The sequence below is a fragment of the Conger conger genome, chromosome 16 (assembly GCF_963514075.1).
Source record: "Conger conger chromosome 16, fConCon1.1, whole genome shotgun sequence".
NCBI lineage: Eukaryota > Metazoa > Chordata > Actinopteri > Anguilliformes > Congridae > Conger > Conger conger.
In genome coordinates this window covers 7,847,488-7,872,925 of record NC_083775.1, presented here as the reverse complement: position 1 = coordinate 7,872,925, position 25,438 = coordinate 7,847,488, and the positions used below count along the sequence as shown (strand labels likewise).

The 25,438-nt window shown below is 50.7% G+C and overlaps 1 pseudogene; it reads left to right on the top strand.

Moving 5' to 3' along the window:
- The window catches only part of LOC133114637 (protein TANC2-like), a 144,283-nt pseudogene that overhangs the window by 90,006 nt on the left and 28,839 nt on the right, over window positions 1-25,438 (top strand).

Sequence of the window (25,438 nt, the reverse complement as noted above, 5' to 3'; positions counted from 1 at the left end):
GCCATTTTAAAAATAGTCCTAACTCAACTGCATGGTGCAGTCCACACCACAACTATAATGACAACGACCATGACAAATAATATCACTTTCCGAGTGTTTTTTTTTTCCAGCTGCATGAACGATAAAACACTGACAATCAAAATCCATCCGGATTTGCAGGGTGTCACGTTCAAAACGGCAGAGGACGTAGCCTTGAGACTATTTCCAGAGAGTTATGGTTCATCTGTGTGGATGCTCACATCGTTATCGTTATAGCTGTGGTTATAGCTATAGTTCTTGGTGTGGGCGGGTATTTAATTGTTGTCATTTATTCCACACAATCTGTGAATCTTTGACTGCGTTGGAGCTCTGAATAATACAACATTGGCTCAGGCGGTAAGAGCAGTCATCTGGCAGTCGGAGGGTTGCCGGTTCGATCCCCCGCCCTGGTTGCGTCAAAGTGTCCCTGAGCAAGATACCTAACCCCTAAATGCTTGTGACGATCTGGTTGGTGCCTTGAATGGTAGCCGATCACCATTGGCGTGTGAGTGTGTGTGTGTGTGTGTGTGTGAGTGGGTGAATGAGAAGCATCAATTGTTCATTGCTTTGGATAAAGGCACGATATAAATGCCAACCATTTTACCATGTAATACTGGCTCTGGGAGTAGCTCATTGCTCTGCTCTCAGTTGCCGTCCCCTGAGCGAATAACCGAATGCTTTCATTTTCCTGCTCATATCCTCCTTCAGTTTCTAGAATGATGGGCTAAGATGTCTGCCGGTCCGCCTTGTCTCTGAACGTAAAACCGCAGAAAGATAAGCTGCGGCATGAGCAGGAGGGGGGTTGTGGGAAGGGAGTGTTCCCTGCCTTTACGGTTACACCAGAGAGTCGGAGAAGCCATAAGGGAGCGCGTCTGCCTGGCGGCCATGTTGTTCGATGGGATGACATTGAGTACATGGACTTTATTTGACTGTGATGAAGACGCGGTAGCGTGGAAAAAAAGTGTCAGTTTTGCACCATTAAAGGGCTTATTTTGCATCCGTGTGCTCTATATTTTTTCCTTTTTGAAGTTCATGCATAATCTTTGTATACATCAGTTTTCAATGCTTAAGGGCGTTCAAGGAAGTGTCAGTCCAGTCACAAGTAGAAATATCACTGTACACTGGTTTAATGTTGAGGTGTCTGTGTGTGTGTTTGTTGTGTATGTGTTGTGTGTGTCTGTCTCAGTGTGTGTGTGTCTGGTATGTGTTGTGTGTGTGTCTGTGTGTTGTGTGTGTGAGAGTGTGTGTGTGTGTCTGTTTGTGTGTATGTGTTGTGTGTGTGTGTGTGTGTGTGTGTGTGTTGTGTGTTGTGTGTGTGAGTGTGTGTGTCTGTGTCTCTGTGTGTGTGTCTGGTATGTGCTGTGTGTGTGTCTGTGTGTGTGTCTGTGTGTTGTGTGTGTGAGAGTGTGTGTGTGTGTGTCTGTTTGTGTGTGTATGTGTTGTGTGTGTGTGTGTGTTGTGTGTGTGAGTGTGTGTGTCTGTCTGTGTGTGTGTGTGTGTGTGTGTGTGTGTGTGTGTGTGTGTGTGTGTGTCTGTGTCTGTGTGTGTCTGTGTGTGTCTGTGTGTGTGTGTGTGTGTGTGTGTGTCTGTGTCTGTGTCTGTGTCTGTGTGTTGTGTGTCTGTGTGTGTGTGTGTGTGTGAGTGTGTGTGTGTGTTGTGTGTGTGTGTGTGTGTGTGTGTGTGTGTGGGTTCCAGGCTTGTTGTTGTGATGTATGAGGACAATAGGGCAGCAGCTTGCACAGGATGAGTCAGCGGCAGCAGCCCTCTGTAATGATGGAGCAAATATGTGGGATTGTGTGTCTGTTAAAGTGTGAAACGCTATCCCCCGACCTCCCCTGTCCCCTCGTGACCCCTCATTACGGACGGTGGGCAGGACAGCGGGGTCAAAGGGCAATGACCCCACTTCCGATATCAGCCTTGCGTCTGTGTCCCAACCCCTGGGTAACCTGACCCTCAGACCCCTCCCCTCCCCCCCCCCCCCCCCCTCCCCCCCGCTGCCGGGGGCCCAGAGGAGCCCACACACACACACACACACACACCTCTGATAAGCTTTTCCATCTGTGCTCTGAGCCTACACTCATTCACGAGCCCTTCCTCTCTCTTTCTGTCTCTCTCTCTCTCTCCCTCCCTCCCTCCCTGTGCCTCTGTCTTCCTCTCTCTCCTGTTTGTCTGTGTATATGTGCGTTCTCCTGATCCCAGCCCCTCTGCGGAAAGCAAAGTTTGTGGAGGGCCCCCGCATACCCGACTCGGAGCTCGGCTCCCCGACCCACCCCTCCTCCCCTGCCGAGACCCCCGTCCTGGATCCGTACTGCCCTGGTAAGCCCCCTCCTGCTCCAGCATTCTGTGTGTGTGTGTCTGAGAGTGTGTATTTGTGTGTGTGTGTGTGTGTGTCTGAGAGTGTGTATGTATGTGTGTGTGTTTCTGAGAGAGTGTGCATGTGTTACCCCCTCTTCCTCCCTCTCTCCCTCCCTCCCTCTCTCCCTCTCTCCCTCTGGAGTAGAGCTCTCCTGGCTTTCTCTCGGTATCTGCTGTGATGGCAGCCAGCGGCGTGTCTGAAATCTGGAGGAGCAGTTATCAGAAGGGCTTCATCAGGGGTTGAGAGGGTGGCATCGCACGGGGGGGGGGGGGATGCAGGGCAGAGAACCACGACGGGCGTGCTTGTCACCAGGGACACTTACCGCTCTTAACCAGGGACACTTACCGCTCTTACCAAGGGACACTTACCGCTCTTAACCAGGGACACTTACCGCTCTTAACCAGGGAGACTTACCCCTCTTAACCAGGGACACTTACCCCTCTTAACCAGGGACACTTACCCCTCTTAACCAGGGACACTTACCGCTCTTAGCCAGGGACACTTACCGCTCTTACCAAGGGACACTTACCGCTCTTAACCAGGGACACTTACCGCTCTTAACCAAGGATACATACCCCTCTTAACCAAGGATACATACCCCTCTTAACCAGGGACACTTACCCCTCTTAACCAGGGACACTTACCCCTCTTAACCAGGGACACTTACCCCTCTTAACCAGGGACACTTACCCCTCTTAGCCAGGGACACTTACCGCTCTTAACCAGGGACACTTACCCATAACATGACAGCCGGGGTAGGTTATTAGGCACAACTTGTGGCCTAACTGATGTCCTAACTAACGTATGTATTGCTTTCCTCACTTTGTTTCTATCTAGTGTTGCTTTGCTGTAATTCTGTAAAGGATAGGTAAGATATTAAAGAAAAAACGAATGGAAACACTCCAGATATGGCAAATAAAACTACAAAAGAAACTACTGTAAACAAACTCTATAGGGCAGAGTGTACTCTTTCAGTTCAGTACGTTTTTTGTAATATTTGCTATGCCGGAACTAATTATGAAGTTTTTTTTCAAAGAACAAAATAAAAAGCAACTGCCTTGTGCAGTATGTAGCTTGAAGGATTGAGGTGTCTGAATTCAATAAGAATCCTGTTCAAAAGCCGTTGGAGAAGGCATTATGTAACCTTGAAGGGAAATTGGATTATTGTCTTGAGTGTGCTGGTGTTGTATTTAATATTCTGAGTACTGGGCGGTGCTGGATTGAGTTTGTGAGAGCTGGTTTGTGCTGGATTGAGGTTGTGTGGGCTGGGCTGTGCTGGATTGAGTTTGTGAGATCTGGTTTGTGCTGGATTGAGTTTGAGAGAGCTGGGCTGTGCTGGATTGAGTTTGTGAGAGCTGGGCTGTGCTGGATTGAGTTTGTGAGTTCTGGCCTGTGCTGGATTGAGTCTGTGAGAGCTGGTCTGTGCTGGATTGAGTTTGTGTGGGCTGGTCTGTGCTGGATTGAGTTTGTGAGAGCTGGGCTGTGCTGGATTGAGTTTGTGAGAGCTGGCCTGTGCTGGATTGAGTTTGTGAGAACTGGACTGTGCTGGGTTGAGTCTGTGAGAGCTGGGCTGTGCTGGATTGAGTTTGTGAGAGCTGGACTGTGCTAGATTGAGTTTGTGAGTACTGGGCTGTGCTGGATTGAGTCTGTGAGTACTGGGCTGTGCTGGATTGAGTCTGTGAGTACTGGGCTGTGCTGGATTGAGTCTGTGAGTACTGGGCTGTGCTGGATTGAGTCTGTGAGTACTGGCCTGTGCTGGATTGAGTCTGTGAGTACTGGCCTGTGCTGGATTGAGTCTGTGAGTACTGGGCTGTGCTGGATTGAGTCTGTGAGTACTGGGCTGTGCTGGATTGAGTTTGTGGGAGCTGGGCTGTGTTGGATTGAGTTTGTGAGTGCTGGGCTGTGCTGGATTGAGTTTGTAGGAGCTGGGCTGTGCTGGATTGAGTTTGTGAGTACAGGGCTGTGCTGGATTGAGTTTGTGAGAGCTGGGCTGTGCTGGGTTGAGTTTGGGTTCTGTGAGGCAGACCGCGCTCATTGTCGAGAGTTGCTGTTGGTCTCTGAGGCGTTGCCGTCGGCAGCAGGTGAACGGACTCGGGCGGTAAACAGGCGGAACCGCGGCCAGCCCAACGTCTCGCGGGCCAGTTGGCATCGCCAGGACGCCGTGGCATCTGCCGTGTTGGCCGCCTTCTGAAGGACGAAAACATCTGACCCCCAAACCCAAAAAGCAGCCAACATTCAACGGTTTATTAAGGCCGGGAATTAATTAAAAAATGTTTTGGTTCTCCTGGTTTTTTAGGTCTTTTTTTTTTGAAGGGCGAATGGCTGAATTGGTCAGAATCTGTGTTGTGTATGACAGTATTATAATAATAATAATAATAATAATAATGGCTTTGATTAAACTGAGTAGTTGATTATGATAAGACGGGATTTCATTGATTGACTGGTGTTCAGTTAGCTTCTGTCCTCAATACGTCACAATACATGGGCGAACATACAAAATAATATTTGCCACTTTCTGGCAAAAAAAAAAAAAAATCCATTATTTCCAATCTTACTACTGTTGTGTATTCCATCTTGGTCTTCATCTGTTCTAAACCTGCCCCTCCCACCACTGGAATATTTCCCAAGGGGTCTGTGTCCAGGGCAGTCGGGGTTTAGCGCTGGTCTGTGCCTCTGTGTGTTTGGACTGTGGCCGTATGGGTATCCCGTGGGGGGCAGGGGGTCAGGACTGCCCGTCACAGCAATTTTTTGGGCACGGCTACAGCCCCCCTCCGTCCAAAAATGAGAGACCCGACCTCACTTCCAGTCCTCTATTTCTGAATAAATGCAGATGCCTCAGTAAACAGGAGAGAGATTACGGACCGAGATCTGGCCAAGATCCGCTTAGCAGAACATGTTTATGCTATGCTATGTAGCTTTGCTATACTACTGTAAACTGTACTATGCTATGCTATGTTGCTTTGTTATGCTGTGCTGTGCGTTGCTATGCTTTGCTTTGCTATGCTATGCTACGCTAACTGTGTGCTTGATTTTTAGCACATCTTGCTCCAGTCAGAATTAGTTACTGAATTCCTGAATTACAGACTGAATTGCTGAATTACAGTCTGAATTGCTGAATTACAGTCTGAATTACTGAATTACAGTCTGAATTACTTCTAGCTAGGATCACCATTCCTTTAGTGCTGCTGCTTTTTATTAATTGTTTTTTTAAGGCACTTGGAATAGGTTATATACTGGGGTTTTTTTGTGAACTGCCTCTTGATAAGAGTCTCTGCTAAATGAATATGTATTGGCTCTGGTAACTAGGCGGTTCCAGGTTCAGACTCTTGGTTGGATGTTGTTTTCCCCACACATTGCGCAAAGTAGAGCACATAATTCATCGACAATATCAGTGCTTCTTAAACTATAGGTCATGGAGAGTAGTCCACTAGGCTATGCTAGTGTGTGTATATGTAGCAGGTCAATGAGAGGTACTATGGCAAAAATGCTCTCCTCATTGCCCCGTCCCCGTCTCCAGACCCCTTTATGAGCCCCCTGTCTGAACCCCCAAGCCTCCCACGCACACACACACTCCGGAGACAGACTCCCTTGGCTCCAGTGTGTGTGGGGCTTTACCTGTGTTTTACCTGTCTGTTACCTGCATGTTACCTGTGTGTTACCTGTGTGTTACCTGTGTGTGACGGGCAGATTAGACTCCGCTGTGATCCCGTTTGTTCAGTGGCACAGTATCGTGCTTCTTCATAAACAAAAATCTCTTACAAAAATGTGCGTGTAGGGACCCTGCAGTGCGTTTCCTCGTCTGGAGGCTTCAGCTCGGTGTGACAGTGACTGAAGGCTCCTGCTGGAATAACCAAAGAAGAAGATGTTTGGTGAATAAATAGATAGAGCTGTCCTCCGTGCTGCACACGCTCACTAGCACGCAGTCTTATGTACCTGCTCCTCTCATCTGTCTCCGTGGTTACACCCCCCCACCCCCTTCACACACACGGGGGGAGGGGGGGGGGGGTCAGGCCAGGTGTAGGTGGGCAGGCCAGTCTTTTTCACGGTCTGGGAGGAGGAGGGGGGGGGGGGGGGGGAATTAAAGGCGATTCGGCGGAGGCACGAAAGCATTCCTTAGCGCACTGATAGTTGCCATGACAACCATCTGCCTCCTCGCGTTGGCCGTTTCGAGAAGCGTCGGAGAGAGAAAGCAGAATAAATAAACGAGTCCTCTTCGTGCGCGGCGTTCTGCATCCCCTCTATCGTATTCACCGCTCCGCCCCGGGGGGAACGTACAGTAGACGCTTTTTAAATTGTGGCGATTCATTACGGCAATAACAGTCCCTGTTAGTGTGTTTTATTTGTGTGCCGTTCCGGGTTCCTCACCGGTCGGGGGGGGGGGTGGGGGGGATGGCAGACAGAAATGGAGCCTAAATGGCGGTTTCCCTTAATCACAGTGTGTTGATGGAAATGTGGTGCAGAGGCCCTTGTGGAATGTGCTGATTGGAAAGTGGAAAACAGAATGCGTTGTGTGTGGTAGCAGGTGTGCTTGTGTGTGCGTGTGCGTGTGCGTGTGTGTGTGTGTGTGCGGGAAGCCTGTGTGCGTGAGTGCGTGTGGGGTTGTGAGCCTGGCTCTATCCGTCACACGCATACCTGCCATTCAGTCAGATGACTTCGTCAGATTCCTGCAGGGTTGCCGACTGTGTTTGGCCACCTAACCGCTCCCCTCCGTCTGAATGGTTCCTGTGATCCCTGCCCACATTCACTCCCCTTCTCATCCCTGCCCACTCTAACTCCCCCTCTCATCCCTGCACAGGAATTTAAATCTCAGTGGATCTACCTGATTACATAAACATTAAGAAGGCTTGCCGTGCTCTCAGTAAAAAAGTACACACACAGACACACACAGACACACGCAGGCTTCCCGCACACACACACACACACACACACAGGCGCACACACACACACACACACACACACAGGCTTCCCACACACACACACACACACACACACACGCACGCGCGCACACACACACGCGCACACACACAGGCTTCCCACACACACACACACACACACACACACGCACACACACGCACTCTACTCCCCGCTGAAAGACCGTATAGACGGTTGGCAGCGTTAGCGATAGCCCGGTCCGTTCCAGCGCTGATGCCGTCAGCGCGTCCCCACAGGAGTGGCTGAGTAATCAGTAATAATGTGTTCATCTCCGCCCGTCCCGTCTGCCTGCTGAAGGAAGCCATTACCGCCGCGATGGCGGCCGTTTGTCACTCCGCAGTGCGCCCGCTCGACGAGAGCCGAGGATAACGAGCTTCGCCGTGTGCGGTCAGAACCGCTTAACCACGGCGGAGATCCGATTGGATTCATACGCTGCCGGCAACCACTGTGTTTAAGGGAGACAGTTCCCGCGTTCAAGTGTGTGGGTGCGCCTGTGTGTGTGTGTGTGTGTGTGTGTGTGTGTGTGTGTGTGTGTGCGCCTGTGTGTGTGTGTGTGTGCGCGCACCTGCCTGTGTGTGTGTGTGTGTGTGTGTGCCCGCTTGTGTGTGTGCCCGCTTGTGTGTGTGCCCGCTTGTGTGTGTGCGCCTGTGTGTGTGTGTGTGTGTGTGTGTGTGTGCGCACACCCGCTTGTGTGTGTGTGTGCGCCTGTGTGTGTGTGTGCGCCCACCTGTGTGTGTGTGTGTGTGTGTGTGTGCGTGCGCCTGTGTGTGTGTGTGTGTGTGTGTGTGTGTGGTCGTGTGTGTGTGTGTGTGTGTGTGTGTGTGTGGTCGTGTGTGTGTGTGTGCGCCCGCCTGTGTGTGGTCGTGTGTGTGTGTGTGTGTGTGCGCCCGCCTGTGTGTGTGTGTGTGTGTGTGTGTGTATGTTCAGACTGTCAGGAAACAGAGGGTGTGCCCGGTGGATGCTCTCTAATGAACTTCCAGTGGTCAGGGCTATACTATTAGCCTGCCAATGACACGAAGCGCCATTTCACTGAAGAAAACAAAATGGCATGCCTTATGTTTAAATTTAGCTTAATCTTAACCTTGAAAATGGTGCAGTGCCCATGGGGTTCATGAACTTGGTTCCTGGAAACCGGAAGAGGCAGCAGTCAGTCCCCCCCAATCCCCGATTCCAGGCCCTGAGGCCTAGCTCGTTAGCTCGTTAGCGCTGTGCAAGCTCGGCCGTTCCACCTGGTTGGCTGTCATTGAGAGCGCTGCAGGGTAGCAGCTGCCACTGGCCCCTTCTCTTTTTTCTCTCTCTCTCCCCTCTCTCTCTCTCTCTCTCTCTCTCTCTCTCCCTCCCTCTCCCTCTCCCTTCCTCTCTCTCTCTCTCCCTCCCTCCCTCTCTCTCTGTCCTTTCCCCCAGGGGAGATATGGTGTCATATCTCCCACCCCCGCCTCCCCGCTTTGCTCCACAGCTGGTGTCTGGGGCTTCCGGGCGCTAACGTGCTACCGCTACCTCGGGCCCTAGAGGCAGTTTTACAGCAGATCCGGTGCTTTGCCGAGCGGGGGTCAGAGGGCGGGGGTCAGAGGGCGCGCGGGGGGACAGGTCTGGAGCTGTGAGGTGGCAGATGGTCACATCCTGTATCGCTGCCTGCAGTCTCCCCTCAGGACAGGAAGTGACAGATCTGACTCTGAATCATCCCTGGGTGCCGTTCGCTGCCAGCTTCCTCCGTTTATAACATTTACCCAAAATTTGACTTGAAACTGTCAGAATTTCAATGTCGAACCGAATGATCCACGCGTCCCGATTGTGCAATTTCAAATTCAACACAAGAGCTGCATAAGCAAGGGATATTCGCCATGACAAAGATAAAAGTGTTGGAGGTTTTTTGGAACCGTTGTTGACTTGTTTAAAAAAAAACTGGCTAAACGTGGCGCGTTTCTGCTCTGGAGAATTGGCGGAAGTGACTGGCAGTGTCGGGTTGTTCCCGAGTTATCTCACCTCTATTTTGGGGGAGGTTATTTCGCCTGCGTTTGAAACTGTGGGGGTTTTTAGTCAGAGCTGCGGAGAGAGATGCTGAAATCATTCTCCAGGAATGTGGGTCTTACGTCCTCCAGTGCACTGTGTATCATCAGTGCTAATCTCGTCCCACCAGTTCTGTTTATCCAATTATTTATTCATGAATAAAAATATACTTCACATTTGTATTGTTCTGTGTATGTTCTCAGGACAATACTGTGCCTAATTTGCATTTTTGTGTGCAATTGTGATGATGATTACGAAGCATATCTGCTTGAGGTGCCGGTATTTTAGTCTTATATTTAGACTTTTAACATTTTAAAGAAGGCAAAAATATTGGTGAGTTTGAATTTGACCCAGTTCAAGATCTGCCGATGGGGTGAGAATTTCACCGGTGAAGCAAACAGTAACAAGCTAAAATTTTCTTCTTGAGAGAATTTTTATTTAAGTCTCATTACAAGACTAACATTTTTAAGCCTTTTTTTTTTTTTTGCAGTGCAGAAGAAGTGACCTGCCCCTCAGTCTCACCCTGTGTAGCAGTGGATCTTTGATTAACACTGAGGGCATGCTGGGGAAGCCATTCATGTTCATGTTGATGTTCAGGGCAAATGTTGACTTCCTAGTTACTTAGGAGCAGTGGGCAGCTACAGTACAGAAACCAGGGAACAGTGTGGGGTTAAGGGCCTTGCTCAAGGGCCCAACGGCTCTGCGGATCCTATTGTGGCTACACCAGGGCTTGAACCAGGTGAACTCAATGTACAATAGGTAATGTCAGACTTCTAATGGTCAAAAAGGGAATAGCAGCAACAAACACCTTCAAACCACAACACTGTTTATCCCTCCCCCTTCTCTGTAAACGTGTTGACGTTGAAACGCCATTGGCTGTGGCAATTAGAATCAGTTTTCAACCAATGAGCTTGAATTATTTTACAGTTACTCAAGTTTTGGTACAGAGTGTCGGGCCGTCAACTGTACATTTTGAAACCCGAATTTAAGGACTACAAACCCAGGCATGAGTCAACATGTCAGTGAGCCTGTTTCAATGATAGGAAGGGATTTACAATGGTTTTGTAACAATGTTTTAACACAAAACGATGCTATTATTGCACGTCTCTGGACCATAGAGAGGCAGGAAACAGGGTGTGGAGCCTGAGCTGAGCTCTACCCATAACATAACATTACATTACATTACATTACATTACATTACAGGCGTACAGTTTGACGTACAACCAAGTGCAGATCGAACACAGGGACAAGTGCGATGAGGACCCGAGAGGACAGTACGGTTCCAAGTCCTGGCGTGACCATATAGATACAGTTGGAACCCTTGAAGAGTACATCAATTGATTACATTAATGGCATTTGGCAGACCCCCTTATCCAGAGCGACGTACAGTTGATTAGACCAAGCAGGAGACAATCCCCCCTGGAGCATTGCAGGGTTAAGGGCCTTGCTCATGGGCCCAACGGCCTGTGCGGATCTTATCTTGGCTACTACTTAACCACTTAACCACTAGGCTACAGGCCACCCCACACTCATGAACCTACGAGCTGGCAGACCACGGTTGGCGGTTAGAATACCCAGGGTGCCCAGGGCGGATATAAGACCCGGGGGGTGTTGGCGTAGCCGAGTCAGCGCTTGGCGTAAACGCCGCGGGCCAGAGCGCCGTGACTCACCTCCCTCAGCGGAGGCTGGCGGCTGATGGCGGCTTTTTCCCTGGGCCGGCCGGGCGAGGGACAGATCTGGAGCGCCGGGAATAGCAGGACGGCGGAATGGCGGGATGGAGGAATGGCGGCAGGCTGGGAATGCGGATGCCGTGGGTGTTTTTTAGAGAATTACAGGAGCCCCCCCCCCCCATGCCAGGATGGCTTAATGCAGCTTCTGATGGGCACTGCCAGGACTGTACTGGTGCTCTCGTCTACACTGACCGCAGAAACGCAAAGAGCTCTATACTGGGGTGCTGGATGCAGCTGGATGCAAAGCATAGGAAGCTCACTCACACTTTCTCTCTCTCTCTCACACACACACACACACTCATACACACACACACACACACAATCTCACACACTCTCTCAAACACACACACACACATACACACACACACACACACTCATACACACACACAATCTCACACACTCTCTCATACACACATACACACACACACACACACACAGAATCTCACACACTCTCTCAAACACACACACTCTCTCATACACTCACACATACTCACACACACACTCACACACTCTCTCTCATACACACACACACACACACACACAGTCTCACACACACTCACGTACACACTCTCTCTCACACACTTTCTCATACACACACACACACACACACACACATCCATGTATATATTTAGATCCTTACTCATTCTATTTATACAAAAAGCTTGGACTAGAGTTACTGTGCGGCTACATGATAGGTCCATTCTGCGTTATGTAGCACCATCCTTTTAAAGACTCGGTTGGCTCTGGCCTTCTTCGTTACGTGGCGGCGTAAACGCGCATCATCGTTTCGAGGACTTGCTTGGTCTCCGATTGTGACGTGGCCTCCGCAACTGTCTCCCTCTCTCCCCCAGGGGAGGCGAACCCAGAGCTGGGGCCCCCTCCGTCGGTGGACGAGGCGGCCAACACCCTGATGACGCGGCTGGGCTTCCTGCTGGGCGACAAAGTGAGCGAGGGCCCAGCGGGAGCGCAGTACAGCATGGAGGAGCAGGACGACAGCCAGGTGGGCTAGCGCTAGGCTAACTGAAGGCATTGCTTTTCCTGATGTAGCAACGCGACATTGGTTAGCGGGCCTCCTATCCCTGATGTAGCACTGCTACATGGGTTAGCGTGCCACCTTTACCTGATGTAGCAGTGCTACATTGGTTAGCAGGCTACCTTTAAATGATGTAGCAATGTTAAAGGGCCCAACGGCTGTGCAGATCTGATCTTACTTGGCCCAACAGCTGATCTTATTTGGCCCAACAGCTGATCTTATTGTGGCTACACCGGCAATCGAACCTACAGTGGTTAGCATGCTACCTTTAAATGATGTAGCAATTCTCCATTGGTTAGCGTGCCACTGTATTCTGATGTAACAATTGTACATTGGTTAACATGCCACCTTTTCCTGATGTAGCAATACTACATTGGTCAGTGTGCCACCTTTTCCTGATGTAACAATGCTACATTGGTTAGCGTGCCACTGTATTGTGATGTAGCAATGCTACATTGGTTCGCGTGCCTCCTTTTCCTCATGTAGCAATGCTACATTGGTTAGCGTGCCACTGTATTCTGATGTAACAATGCTACATTGGTTAACATGCCACCTTTTCCTGATGTAGCAATTCTCCATTGGTTAGCGTGCCACTGTATTGTGATGTAGCAATGCTACATTGGTTAGCGTGCCACCGTTTCCTGATGTTGCAATGCTACATTGGTTAGCGTGCCTCCTTTTCCTCATGTAGCAATGATACATTGGTCAGTGTGCCACCTTTCTGATGTAACAATGCTACATTGGTCAGTGTGCCACCTTTTCCTGATGTAGCAATGCTACATTGGTTAGCGTGCTACCTTTAAATGATGTAGCAATTCTCCATTGGTTAGCGTGTCACTGTATTCCGATGTAGCAATGCTACATTGGTTCATGTGCCTCCTTTTCCTCATGTAGCAATGCTACATTGGTTAGCGTGCCACTGTATTCTGATGTAACAATGCTACATTGGTTAAAATGCCACCTTTTCCTGATGTAGCAATACTACATTGGTTAGCGTGCCACCGTTTCCTGATGTAGCACTGCTACATCGGTTAGTGTAGCCCCTGTATTCTGATGTAGCAATACTACATTGGTTAGCGTGCCACCGTTTCCTGATGTAGCACTGCTACATCGGTTAGTGTAGCCCCTGTATTCTGATGTAGCAATACTACATTGGTTAGCGCGCCACCGTTCCCTGATGTAGCAGTGCTACATCGGTTAGCGTAGCCCCTGACGGCGCCGGCGGTTTCTCCGTGTGACAGGGCCTGTCGGGGACCCAGCGGATCAGCCCCTGCTCCACCCTGACCAGCAGCACCGCCTCCCCGCCCGCAGGCAGCCCCTGCTCCACCCTGCCCTCCGCCACCCCGGGGAACTCCGGGAGCAAGGACTGCCCCTACGGCTCCGTCACCAGCCCCACCTCCACCCTGGAGAGCCGGGACAGCGGCATCATCGGTGAGACCAACCGCCGCGGTCACCCCTGTGTTTCCAAACCGTTATCTGCGTTGCACCGTTATCTTAATGTATTTCACCTTTTTAAAATATATTTATCGACTTCGCACTTGCAGTAGTGTGCCGATTATGGTATATTAGTTAAAGGTTAATAATGTGTTTGAATCCATAGCAACCGCTTCTGGTGTTCGAACGGACTGAGGGCTGTAATTAACCCTTTGAACAGTAGATTATTTTTGGTTGTTTTTTTTTCTTTTTTTTTGCCTTAATTCTTCTATCGGTGTCCTAGAACTCCACTGCTTCCCGTGACCAGTAGTGTCATCAGCATTAAAATGTTCAGTTAAGAGCGTTCTAATCACATAATTCTGATCTTATGATCGAAAAAAGGTTAATTGACATTGAAATTCCCGACTGCGAACTGACAAAAGTAAATTTTTTAAAATTATTTTTATATTCAGGTGATGGCATTGGTTTCAGAGAATATCTAAATGTTGTGTAATGTATTACTGAGGTAAAATATTCAGCATTATCTGAATGCTGGTGATTTATTAGCGGGTGAATTTGAGATGCTAACCCGTGTTCCCCTCGCCCCTCAGCCACGCTGACCAGCTACTCGGAGAACGTGGAGCGGGGGGGGAAGCACGGGGAGGGCTCACGGGGGAACCTGAAACTCTGGCACTCCCACAAGGGCACGGACTCCTACCTGTACCGCGTGGACGAGAACATGACCGCCTCCACCTACAGCCTCAACAAGATCCCCGAGAGGGGCCTGGAGCCCATGTCCTCCCACTCCGTGCACTCCATCCCCCTCTACCTCATGCCCCGGCCCAACTCTGTCGCAGGTGAGAGACTCACTACCTCACTACCTCACTCACTCACTCACTACCTCACTCACTCACTCATCCATCCATCCCCCTCTACCTCATGCCCCGGCCCAACTCTGTCGCAGGTGAGACTCACTCGCTCGCTCACTCACTCACTCACACACTCACTCACACACTACCTCACTCACTACCTCACTCACTCACACACTACCTCACTCACTCACTCACACACACACTCACTCACTACCTCACTCACTCACTCACACACTCACTCACTCACTCGCTCACTCACTCACTCACACACTCACTCACACACTACCTCACTCACTACCTCACTCACTCACACACTACCTCACTCACTCACTCACACACACACTCACTCACTACCTCACTCACTCACTCACACACTCACACACTCACTCACTCACTCACTCACTCACTACCTCACTCACTCACTCACTCACACACTCGCTCACTCGCTCACTCACTCACTCACTCACTCACTCACACACTCACTCACTCACTCACTCACTCACACACTACCTCACTCACTCACTCACTCACACACTACCTCACTCACTCACACACTACCTCACTCACTCACTCACTCACGCAATTCCATGTACAGTGCGTAATGCATGTAGACGTGGACGTGTTGTAGCAGTGTGATCGGGGGGTCTAGCCGATCGTGATGGGTGAACACCCCTCAGTTCAGCTCAGTCCAGTGCCGGCAGGATGGAGTGCAGATGATAAGATCCGCACGCTATGGAAATAGATGAAATTCTTTGAGATTAAAGTAAGTGGTTCAGTGTCTTCACAAGACCAAAGGCATGTGTTCCTGGTAAATATAAAGGTAAAAAAGCTACAAGAAAACACATACCAGGCAGTCGCTCATAAGTTGATAATGGCACTGCTGTTTTGGGTCCTGTGTTCTGAATCTGTGAGTTGTGAGTGTGTGTTTGAGAGAGAGAGAGAGAGAGAGAGAGAGAGAGAGAGAGAGTGTGTGAGTGTGAGTGAGGCAGTCAAGTGGTCTTAGGGCACTCTGTGTTGCTTATGGGAGTGTGAGAGAGAGAGAGAGGCTTAGTGTTACCTGTAGAAATGTCAGAGGCTGTTGGGAGATGGATAGAGATGGAGAGATAGAGTAGGGAGAGGGAGAGGGAGCGGGGGAAGAGGAGGAGGAAATGTAGGTGTGGATTGACACAGCAGAGAACATCAAAGCACCTGGCTTTAGCTGCTCCAATCCAGCGAGTGACAGCAGGTTGGCTTTGAAGCACAGAGAGAGAGAGAGAGCGAGAGAGAGAGTGAGAGAGAGAGAGAGAGAGAGTGAGAGAGAGGGTGAGAGAGAGAGAGAGAGTGAGAGAGAGAGAGTGTGAGTGAGTGAGTGAGCGAGTGAGCGAGTGAGCGAGAGAGTGTGAGTGAGTGAGTGAGTGAGTGTGAGAGTGAGTGAGAGAGAGTGAGAGAGAGAGAGAGAGCGAGAGAGAGAGTGAGAGAGCGAGAGAGAGAGCGAGAGAGAGCGAGAGAGAGAGTGAGAGAGAGTGAGAGAGTGAGAGGGGGGTCGGGCGCATTAACCCTCCTAACTCTGGGCTGCACGTTTCAGTAGTAAAATCAGCAAGATGGCCGACGGTGAGAGGTTCTGTGCACCTCCAGCCTTTGTGAGCTTATCCGCTCAAGCGTGAGAGAATTTATACCCATAATCCTTTGCTTGACAAACCCTTGACAGCAGGTCTTTACTCTTAACAGCGGTGCATTAGGGAAGGTGCGTTTCTCTCCCTCTCTCTTTTTTTCCTCTCCCTCTACTTTACATGTACTTCTGTGTTTGATGGGAGTAGTGCGTAAGAAATGAAAGGGGGATTAAGGGTTCTCAGAGACGAGTGTAAATGGCCTGGTGCATAAGCGGGGATGGCGCTGTGCGGAGGCCGCTGCTCTCTTTCGGGGTTTGTGCGCGGTACGTGACGAGGGTTTCACACAGAACCGAGAGAGAGGGGGCGGAAGCTTCCGGAAGACTCACCAGCACACCAACACCGATCTGTGTCAGTGTCTCTCTCTCTCTCTCTATCTCTCATCGTCCCTCCTTCACTCATCCTTCTCTTGCTCTCTCAGCATCACTCTGTCTCTCGCATGACGCCCCCCCCCCCCCCCCAAACACCGCCAACACCCGCCATTCATCCGTCACTCTCTCGCGTCAGAAGGGCTGACTGTGGTGGTGCTGTTAACCCCACTGTTTTTTCCCACGTGTACAGAGCTACTACACTGATATACACTCAGATACAGAGCTACACAGATATACACACACACGCATACAGAGCTACACAGATATACACACACTCAGATACAGAGCTACACAGATATACACACACACACACACACATACAGAGCTACACAGATATACACACTCAGATACAGAGCTACTCAGATATACACACGCATACAGAGCTTCACAGATATACACACACTCAGATACAGAGATACACAGATATATACACTCAGGTACAGAGCTACACTGATACACACACACACACACATACAGAGCTACACTGATATACACACACGTTCAGAGCTGCACGGATATACACACACTTACAGAGCTACTTCACTGATATACACTCAGGTACAGAGCTACACAGATATACACACACACACACACACACACACACACATACAGAGCTACACTGATATACACACACACACACACATACAGAGCTACACTAATATACACACACACACACACACACACGTTCAGAGCTGCACGGATATACACACACATACAGAGCTACGCTAATATACACACACGTGCAGTGCTACACTGACATACACACTCAAGACGGACACACACCCAGACAACACTGAGATCAGAACGGCCTCCCGCCCCGCCCCTTCTATTCTAGCCCTACTTGTCGGTGCTGTGCTAATATTTATCTGCCTTCCAAACCCCTCTCTCCTCCTGCTCTCATGACCTCTCTGACCCTCTCTGCTTTTCCTCCATCCCCCTGTGCTGTGGTATGTGCGGCCAGATATAGATTCGCATCGGTCTGAGCCGATGGATTTGAACCCGGGCCTCTCCCTCGCCCATGGCATTCCGAAGTCAACCGTTATTCTGAATTTGAAGCTCGCCGTTGCCAGCGGTGTTGTCACGTTAACGAGGCCTGCTTCCACACCTCACTGTGCTCCACTGGCAAACTAGCTGAGCTACACCTGCTGAACTCTCTCTCTCTTTCTCCCTCTCTCTCCCTCTCTTGCCCTATTCCTCCCTCTCCCTCTCCCCCCTCTCTCTCCCACCCTTCTCTCCCCCCCTCTCTCTCTCTCTCTCTCTCTCCCTCCCTGCAGCCACCAGTTCTGCGCACCTGGAGGACCTGGCGTACCTGGATGAGCAGAGACACGCCCCCCTGCGCACCTCCCTGCGCATGCCCCGTCAGAGCGGGGGGGTGGGGCGCGGCGCCCAGGACCTCCGAGGTGAGCCCTGCCCCGCCCCTGAGAGCAGGGGGTCCCCAGCCCCAACCCCAACCCCAGCCCCAACCCCAACCCCAGCCCCAACCCCAACCCCAGCCCCAACCCCAGCCCCAGCCCCAGCCCCAACCCCAGCCCCAGCCCCAGCCCCAACCCCAACCCCAGCCCCAGCCCCAACCCCAACCCCAACCCCAACCCCAGCCCCAGCCCCAGCCCCAGCCCCCGCCCCAGCCCCAACCCCAACCCCAACCCCAACCCCAACCCCAGCCCCAGCCCCAGCCCCAGCCCCAGCCCCAGCCCCCGCCCCAACCCCAGCCCCAGCCCCAGCCCCAGCCCCAGCCCCAGCCCCAGCCCCAACCCCAACCCCAACCCCAACCCCAACCCCAGCCCCAGCCCCAGCCCCAGCCCCCGCCCCCGCCCCAACCCCAGCCCCAGCCCCAGCCCCAGCCCCAGCCCCAGCCCCCGCCCCCGCCCCAACCCCAACCCCAGCCCCAACCCCAGCCCCAACCCCAGCCCCAACCCCAGCATCAGCCCCAGCCCCAGCCCCAGCCCCAACCCCAACCCCAGCCCTGGGACAGCCCCAGCCCCGGCCCCGGCCCCGGCCCCGGCCCCAGCCCCAGCCCCAACCCCAGCCCCAGCGCTGGGACAGCCCACTAGCTCTCTTATTCTCCATTTGAGCCCAGAAAAAGCTAAGCAAAAAAGCTGTGTGCTTATCGGTGCTTTAAGGCGGTGGGGGGGGGGGGGGGGGTTCCTGCCGTCTCTAATCCAGGACCCCCCATTATAAGCTAAACAGGTGAAAGCCTGCGTCTCCCCTGGACAGGGGGTGGGGACTCGTAGCGGAAGAGCATAAGGCCCCTCCCACAACTCCCACACGCGTGCTGATAGTTCCGAGGCTCTAGGGGGCGCTGTCCGACAGCCTGCCTCCGTCTGCACGACTTCCACAGGATTCTGGGTACTGCTCCGCCCCCCTGTTTCAGTATCGCTGTGATTTTCCGCTGCAGATGACGGTGCTAGGAGAAAAAAAAAAAAATCCTAGAAATCGGTCCCTGGTGAGTAATTATGGCTCAGTCGGAAATTACAGTCCAAAAACAGTATCATTTTGCGAGGGTAAATTTGTCAGCTTCAGTGGGGAGAAAACATGCTTTTTGGTTCCAGAGGCTTAATGAGCTGCAGTACCTCCAGCAGCCACTGGGGTTGGCCGACTCGGCTCATTCCGAACGCTTATTTTCTCCTTTTTTCTTTTACTCGCTCCTGACCCGGAAATCGATCAAGGCCCGCCATCTGTGAGGGCATTCCCACCCGTTAAATGTTTCTTCAAGGAACTAGCTTTCTCACCTTTGAGCGAGGAAACATTAAGTCTTTTTTTTTTTTTTTTTTTTTTTGAAAACGTAAATCCACCTCTCCCGATCCCGCCTAATTCACATTTTAACAACTTAAACAACTACGATTTTCTTTGTCTAGCTTCTTTTTCTAGCAAGGAAAAGAAAAAAAGAGATTAAAAAATGAAGGCGATTAGAAAGAGCCCCTGTTCCCCTGGCACAGGATACAGATCCTCCCTCCACCAGCTTCCTGCTTCCTGCTTCCTCTAGCTCCGCCCAGCTGATGATGTCACGGGCTGCTCTGTCCTGCTCCGCTCCCTCTCTCTCTCTCCCTCTCTCTCACCCTGTCTCTCTCTCCCTCTCTCTCACCCTGTCTCTCTCTCCCTCTCTCTCACCCTGTCTCTCTCTCCCTCTCTCTCTATCTCTCTCTCACCCTCTCTCTCTCATCTCTCATCCCTGTCTCTCTCTCCTCTCTGTCCCTCTCTCTCACTCTCACTTTCTCCCTCTCTCTCCCTCCCTCCCTCTTTCTCTCTATCTCTGTCTCAGTGCGGTAATGTCTCTCACTCTCTCTCTCTTTCTCCCTGTCCTCTTGCTTGTGTGTCCTGTCTGTCAAAGCCTCCACCACCATCCATGCCTGGCAGTCCCAGTCAAGTAAGTTCCTCTGCTTCTGCCCCATTTCCCAGACTCCCCTGCTCCTCCCATCATGCCTCACTCTCCAACCGAGCGCCGGACCGACTTCCTGAAACAGGGATCCTCAAATCTGGCCCTCCAATCCAAATCCAGCCCTGGTTTTCTTTCCTCCCGGATACTTGACTGAATAATTAGTGCTACTGATTGGTCAGGCTGACTTCACACCTGACTCCCTGGTAAAGGGAGGGTGGAAAACCAGCAGTTCTCATCCCTCAAGGACCGTGATTTTATCATCCCTGTTCTTGAGAATATTCTAGATCCTGGTACAGGAGAGGACAGGTCTGCTGGTTTTTTGCATTTCACCTGGCTGTCCTGTACCAGGGCAGAGACAGACCCCTGTTGTATCTCATTCTCTATCAGTAAGCAAATGCTGGTTGTACCCAGATCTGTGTTAGTAGTGTAATCACACGTGAGATCTTCGTCCGGCCATAGTTAATATTGCCCCCTACAAAACATTACTGACAGATACCGCAAAAAGTTGTACTGTAGTTTCACTGAAGTACAATGCTGTACGTTGCTGTTACAGTAAACATGTGGTATTAAAGATTGTCAAAGATTCTCCTTCCAAACACAGCCATACCTGGGCGAATGGTTATGACTGATTTATACTGCGGTGCACAACCCTTCCCGCTCCTGTCGTACCACAAAAGCGTCATATCGCGCCTGTCCTGAATTTTTTTATTATGCATTGGGCACTTTGCCATGGAGTGTTGTTCGGCCAGCCAGATCGTGGCACTCTGAACTTCACTGTCATGGATACATTATGTTTTATTGGGGTTTTTTTTTTCTTTCAATAATTTCACCGGGCAGCGTCATGCGGCATGTTTTCACAAACGTAAACGGCAGTTTGACGTCTCGTTGCCATAGAGACAACAGAGCCTTCCCCACAGGCGTTCGCTGAAGTGTAAACGCGAAACGTTGCGCGACTCTTTTCGTTTTTGAGGGCACGACGCTTGTTGAAAGGGCTGTGTGACTTCAGTACAAACCAGAATTTTGGCGTTACGAAGGCAGGCGACCACAAACTGGAGCTGCGTAGTGTCTCGTTGTTCCCCCTCCTTTGAAAAACAGCGCCCCCTGCTGGTGAGGAAAAACTCCCAGCCCAGCCTGGAAACCCTGCGTTACCTTCATTGCCATGCGTTTACCAGACATGTAGACGCGCATGGTAAAACCTCTCGCGTATTAAACTGCAGTCTGTCAGCTTGAAGGAAGAGGCCAGGCTTTATTCATTTATAATATGTATTTATGTTTATTGATTTATGTTAAACTTGTGGCTGAGACTCAGAGGCTATCAGTGTGTGCCTGCTCGACATGTAGCAGATGCAAAAACAACATAAAATCAATTCGGTCTTTATTGCTATAGCAACGATGGCGATGGAAGTCATAACACAAAACTGGAAAAACTCAAACCAAAATGTGAAATTACATCTTTCTATACTGGAGTGTTTTTTATACGCCCCCAAAAAAATGAATTGTGGATTGAGTTCTGTTTCTTCAGTCGTGGGGAGGAATGTTGAATTTTGGCTTGTCACCAGTGACAGAAAATGTAGTGACTATCACTTTGTGAAATATTAAATGCCTGTGATGTGATTGGGCATATTAACTATTAAACAGCCTTGCCTTCAATGTTAGAAGGCACACGTTTGAGCCTGACTTTGTATAGTTAATTGATCGCAATATACAGCAACTAATTAGTTGAAGAGGTTGTTTGGTGATGTGTTTTGACTCTCCCCCCATCCTGTAAGCCTAGTGTGTTTTACCCTCTGTAGTTGTTGTCGTTGTTTGAGGTGTTTTGACCCTTCTCCCCTCCCGTACCCCAGTGTGTCTTGCACTCTACAGTTGTTGTAGTTATTGGAGGTGTTTTGACCCTTCTCCCCTCCTGTACCTATATTTTGTTTTGCCCTCTACAGCTGTTGTCGTTTTTTGAGGTATTCTGACCCATCAGCCCCCCTGTACCCCATTGTGTTTTGCCCTCTACAGTTGTTGTAGTTGTTTGAGGTGTTTTGACCCTTCTCCCCTCCCATACCCCAGTGTGTTTTGCCCCTTTGCAGTTGTTGTAGCTGTTTGAGGTTTTTTGACCCTTCTCCCCTCCCATACCCCAGTGTGTTTTGCCCTTTGCAGTTGTTGTAGTTGTTTGAGGTTTTTTGACCCTTCTCCCCTCCCATACCCCAGTGTGTCTTGCTCTCTACAGTTGTTGTCATTGTTTGAGGTGTTTTGACCCTTCTCCCCTCCCATACCCCAGTGTGTTTTGCTCTTTGCAGTTGTTGTAGTTGTTTGAGGTTTTTTGACCCTTCTCCCCTCCCACACCCCAGTGTGTTTTGCCCTTTGCAGTTGTTGTAGTTGTTTGAGGTGTTTTGACCCTTCTCCCCTGCCATACCCCAGTGTGTTTTGCCCTTTGCAGTTGTAGTTGTTTGAGGTTTTTTGACCCTTCTCCCCTCCCACACCCCAGTGTGTTTTGCCCTCTACAGCTGTTGTCATTGTTTGAGGTGTTTTGACCCTTCTCCCCTCCCATACCCCAGTGTGTTTTGCCCTCTACAGCTGTTGTAGCTGTTTGAGGTTTTTTGACCCTTCTCCCCTCCCGTACCCCAGTGTGTCTTGCTCTCTACAGTTGTTGTAGTTGTTTGAGGTGTTTTGACCGTTCTCCCCTCCCATACCCCAGTGTGTTTTGCCCCTTTGCAGTTGTTGTAGTTGTTTGAGGTGTTTTGACCGTTCTCCCCTCCCATACCCCAGTGTGTTTTGCCCCTTTGCAGTTGTTGTAGTTGTTTGAGGTTTTTTGACCCTTCTCCCCTCCCACACCCCAGTGTGTTTTGCCCTCTACAGCTGTTGTCATTGTTTGAGGTGTTTTGACCCTTCTCCCCTCCCATACCCCAGTGTGTTTTGCCCTCTACAGCTGTTGTAGCTGTTTGAGGTTTTTTGACCCTTCTCCCCTCCCGTACCCCAGTGTGTCTTGCTCTCTACAGTTGTTGTAGTTGTTTGAGGTGTTTTGACCGTTCTCCCCTCCCATACCCCAGTGTGTTTTGCCCCTTTGCAGTTGTTGTAGCTGTTTGAGGTGTTTTGACCGTTCTCCCCTCCCATACCCCAATGTGTTTTGCCCCTTTGCAGTTGTTGTAGCTGTTTGAGGTTTTTTGACCCTTCTCCCCTCCCGTACCCCAGTGTGTTTTGCCCTCTACAGTTGTTGTAGTTGTTTAAGTTGTTTCAGGTGTTTTGACCCTTCCCCCCTCCTGTACCTATATTTTGTTTTGCCCTCTACAGCTGTTGTCATTGTTTGAGGTCTTTTGACCATTCTCCCCTCCCATACCCCAGTGTGTCTTGCTCTCTACAGTTGTTGTAGTTGTCTGAGGTGTTTTGACCCTTCTCCCCTCCCATACCCCAGTGTGTTTTGCCCTCTACAGTTGTTGTAGTTGTTTCAGTTGTTTCAGTTGTTTCAGTTGTTTCAGTTGTTTCAGGTGTTTTGACCCTTCCCCCCTCCTGTACCTATATTTTGTTTTGCCCCTTTGCAGTTGTTGTAGCTGTTTGAGGTGTTTTGACCCTTCTCCCCTCCCGTACCCCAGTGCGCTTCGCGCCGTACCGGCCGCCGGACATCTCGCTGAAGCCGCTGCTGTTCGAGGTGCCCAGCATCACGGTGGACTCGGTGTTCATCGGGCGCGACTGGCTGTTCCAGGAGATGGACGCGCAGCTGCGGGGCTCCAGCCGCGGCGTGGTCATCGTGGGCAGCATCGGCTACGGCAAGACCGCCATCGTGTCGCGCCTGGTGGCGCTCAGCTGCCACGGCACCCGCATGCGGCAGATCGCCTCCGACAGCCCCCACGCCTCGCCCAAACGTACGCGCCCCCGCCCGCCCGCCCGCTCGGGAATCCGGGGTTCAGCCCCCGGCTAACGAGCTTCATGTCTCAATTCATTTCACATTTTACATTGTAGTCGTTTGGCAGACGCTTTTAATCCAAGGCGACTTACAAGTGCATAGGTTCTTCCACAAGTTAAAGCATCACGTCCATAAGTAGTAAAATACACAAGAAATGCTGTTCTAAACAAAAATACAGTCATTGTAAGTGCAATTTTAGTTTTTAGTTTTTTTGGGGGGGGGTAGACAAGAGGGATATCGGAAATGGGGGGGGGGGGGGGGGGGATCAGGGGGGAGGACTAAGGAACAGTTTGAAAAGGTGTGTTTTGAGTCGAAATAGGGGGAGGGATTCTGCTGTCCTGACAGTGGTAGGTAAGTCATTCCACCACTGAGGAACCAGAGCGGAAAACAGGCGTGAACGACCGCCAGGTGCTCGTAGTGAGGGAGAAGTAAGGCCGACCAGAGCTGGCATTTCATGTCTCCTCGTGTTTCACGAAGCAGGACTGCGGAGTTACCTGGATAACTGCTCTGAGTAAAACCTGGAACAGCTCTTTTTACTTCAGTCCACGTTCCGGATTTGGGAGGTCTCCTGGGGTTTTACTCTAGTGCAGTTATCCAGCTAACGTGGTCATCCTGCTTTGTGATACGGGCCCCTGCTTCATCTGAGGCGTTCTTAGTTCATACCACATGTATTTTGTTGAATGGGCACATCTGTGTGTGATTTGCTCAATTCTATGGACCCCTGAACCAGGAATGATGGGTGTTTGCTGAAAGATGATGCAAGTGTCGCGATTGGTTGTGATTATCGTGGATTCCTGACCTTGATTGTCTGGTTTTGGTGTGTGTGTGTGTGTGTGTGTGTGTGTGGGTGTGGGTGTGGGTGTGTGACTGTGTGTGTGTGTGAGTGTGTGTGTGAGTGTGTGTGTGAGTGTGTCAATCAGGTCAGCGTGTGAGTATGTGAGTGTGTGTGAGTGTGTGAGAGAGACAGTGTGTGCGTGCATGTGTGTGTATGTTTTAGTGTGGCTGACAATGCTGTGTGTTTGTACCGCTAATGTACCCATAATGCATTTGCTGTTCCTGCAGACTCGGAGGGCCTTCCCCTCAGCCAGCCCCAGCCCTCCCACGGCACCCTGGGCGGGGGGAGCTGTCCCGGGACCCCGGAGATGCGCCGGCGGCAGGAAGAGGCAATGAGGAGACTGGCATCTCAGGTACGGGAGAACAGGCCTCCCCCCCTCCCCCCCCCGAATCTCTGCTTATGCTCCTGTGTCATCACTGCTGGTATCTCCATCTCAGCATGCCCAAAAAGGCCCAATCGTGGGTGGTGATGTGCTCCATGTCACAGTTTGCATACGCCATCCTCTCGGCTGATCGTCTGCGGAATGTGGCTCCGTGGGGGTACAATGCCGACACGTAATCTTGCGAATGTTCGCTCATTGGAAATGGCTAACGTTAGCTAGTTAGTGTTAGCTTGCTAGCCAATCTCATCGGCAGCTGGCAAAGTTGACGGATAAGAATTAGTTTACTTAATGTTATTTTCAACCTTAGAGACCCCACACTCCGTTTTTGGATGTCAGCTGTCTAAAAGAGTTGATCCACTGTTATATAGCTTGCTAGCCTATCCATTTAGCGGTATTTTAGCTAATGTTAAATTTAGTTAACTTACCTTTGTTGTGCACTATGAACCATGTCAGTACCACGCATCCACATTAGAATGAAAGTAAGTTGGCGAAAATGGAAATGGATTGGCGAGCTATTTCACTAGCTAGTTAGCAAGCTATACAACAGTCGATCAGCTTCACACTCAACCAGGCCCACACGT